Consider the following 3,219-nt stretch of genomic DNA (forward strand, 5'->3'; position numbering starts at 1 on the left):
AGAGAGAGAGAGAGAGAGAGAGAGAGAGAGAGAGAGAGAGAGAGAGAGAGAGAGAGAGAGCGTACGTGCGAGAGAGAACGGATGGGGTAGCTACGCGAAATGAAGAGAGAGTTCACGAGAGTGTACAGATTTTTTCTCTTTTCGACTCTAATTAATCGAATTTCCAATTCTGGAGCGCCTTTGTAGTGATTTTCTTAATTCTTGCGCTATTTGTAACGTATTAAAATCGGGGATCTTATCCACCGTAAAGGTAGCAAAATGAGCTAGGAAGCTTGAATCAGCCACGTGGCTGATTTACCGGAAGGGAGCATTTTTAGCCCGGAAATGGAGGTTCTCTCCATGAAAATAGGTAGCTTATTCCGTGGAAAAAAAATCTCTGTATTAAGTGACACTGAAATGCGAACAATTTTGTGATTATTTAGGAAAAATTAGTAGGAGACGATGGGATTAAATGGACACTTTGAACCCTTTTCAAAAAGATGTTGTCTTATTGAAGTGTTGATGAAATGGAATTTGTTTTTCAAATTAAAATACAGTTAGCCCCTTTGGAATAAGCTTAGACTGAGCTCAATCGATAAATTTGTTCCTTGGTTATAAATATTGAAACAAGAAGTCAGAAGAGTCCATTTCACCCAATGTTTCCCTAATATTGTCAAAAACAAAAAAAACAAAACCAGATGTTTTCAAAAAGAATTCCTTGTGAACATTTTGTTCGACTATTCCTATAACGAAATCAATTCATCTCTCCACGAAATACAATTCACATAGGAATCATCAGAGCAAAAATTGAATGAGGAACAAAATCAAGTCAGAAAATTATTAATAGATAATTAAAAATTGAAATTCTGTGGAGACAATAAATTTAGAATAGAAGTGTTTATCTGCCTTCAATTTTTGATTCAAAAAATTTTCCATCTTATAAAAAATGAATGAGTTAAATTGAATTGAAAAGAACAAATTTCAGCGGATGTAAAAACAGTTCTTGCCTATTTTGAAAAAATAATGAAATCTGCCTAAAAACACGAAAACCAATGTTTTTGTAGAAAAACTGGGCCAAAAAAAAGTTTTGTTTGATTCCTACTGGGAAGTAGTAGTTTTTGAAAAATACATATAAATAAAAAAGGAAGCCAAGTCAGGCATTTTGAATAAATGATGATAGTGCACAATCAGTATTCTATAAGAAAAATAGTTCTCAATGGAATAACTGTTCTAAAAAAATTCTCCATGAAATAAAAAATCAGTAGGAGTAGGGCCAACGTTCTTGGCGCGGAGTTTTTCAGCTCACTGTCTGTATCAATCTAATCCTCCATCCATTGATCCACGCCAAGTACGTTGGTCCAGCTCCTACTGATTTTTTATTTCATGGAGAATTTTTGTAGAATACTTATTCCATTGAGAACTATTTTTTTTAATAGAAACCTGATTGTGCACTATCACCATTTATCTCAAATTCCTGTCTTGGCTTGGTTTTTTAATTTCTTTGTATTTTTAAAAAACTTCGACTTCCCAGTACTAATCAAACAAAACTTTTTCTTGGCCCAGTTTCTTTACAAAAAAAATTGTTTTTGGGTTTTGAGGCATATAGATATACAATCAAATTCACTTCATACTGTCTATAATCAAAGTCAATCAACGTCATTTTGGGGTGTGCCGACCAAATTTTACGGAATTTCGAAAAAAGAAAAAATTGAAAATAAAATAGATCCAGGACGATGCCCAACTTGTATGATCGCTCAAAATACTTGTTTTGATTATAAGAATTACTGAAAAACATTGAAACAAATCATCCGTGACGTAATTTGCAACATTCAAATTTTTCAACTTTTTTATTCGAAAAGTCGTTATTATGCGCATTTATTAATCGAAAAAAAAAAGTCACTAAAATCATTCTGATAGGCAATGAAAAACGAAAAATTTTGACGCTTAATAAATCAAAATCGGATGGATAGAATTCGAGTTATTGAAAAAAAAACCGAAAAACGAAACCAAAATCATATCGCCGAACTGGGCTGCCGAAAACATCTGAAAAACTTTGAGATATAGTTTTTCAACCTCCACAATCGTAGAACAAATCGCCATCAATTTCCAAGAGGTTGAGGGTCAGCGGTTGACTCATTTGGCGTGGAATACCTCATATATATGACCTTTGGTGCGAAGACGAAACATAAAAATTGAGTCTTCAAACACGTGAAACAGCTGTCAGCAAACCGAAAACTGACAAAAATCATGTTCGGTTAGTCATGGTTAGAGTTACAGCCGGGTGACTCAACAAACGATGGATAAATGATGACGATTAATTCATCTTTTTTATGATTAATCTCATCATAACTATTACTTTGTTGTATCCATCCATTTACTGTAGGCAGCAGAACCGTGATAAATCATATAATTATAGCCTTGGATGATTGCTAGGAGGATTAGTATATATTTCGGAACAATTGTCTCAAAGTGGTCAGTACTGTTGGAAGAGTCGAAAGTTGCAAGTGATTTGTCGTGAGGATAAGAGAAACATAGGTATGTCATCATTTTTTCATTCAATTGAGTGATTAGAATGATTGAATTCAATGTTTTCATTGTGTTTTTTTTTATTATGCTCACAATAGCGTATTTGGAAGATGGCTGTGAGTAAAATTAAAAAAATTGTACGATGCGATATCCTTCCCTCTAAGAGAATTGATGAACTGAGTCTTGGGGTAACATATCAGATTACCGAATTCAAAACTGGCAATACGAAATACGGAAGAAGAGTCGTGGCTACTCTGGACAATGAATATAACGTATTCTTACCTGCTCGTCTTTCTACTGCTCTTGTGGAGGATCATGAGGAATACATGTATCACCAGACTCTGATTGCAGAGAATCGTTTATCTATACGTTTTCTAGTTCCGTATCACTCTTGTGAATTTGTATACAAAGATGCTTGAATCAATTTTTTTGGTGAATATATACAAATTATGATATCTTGAGCGTAGTTCATCTACAAAGTTTTTCTATATTAATAATAATGTCTCATACAAATAGAAAAAAATTGCTAACCTATAACGTTGGACGTATTCATCTTTTTTTTAGTCATACCCCTGAACAACTTCTTCATATGTGTTGTTTCTAGTAGGGTATAAGCATGACCTTTTCTGTTTGCGTGGATAAAAAAGAATTGGAGGGAGAGAGAACACGAGCACATGGTCCTGACACCCTCAACTCAAAATAATCATGGTATTG

Source organism: Diachasma alloeum, unplaced genomic scaffold (assembly GCF_001412515.2).
Source record: "Diachasma alloeum isolate Michigan unplaced genomic scaffold, Dall2.0 Dall_scaffold_00726, whole genome shotgun sequence".
NCBI lineage: Eukaryota > Metazoa > Arthropoda > Insecta > Hymenoptera > Braconidae > Diachasma > Diachasma alloeum.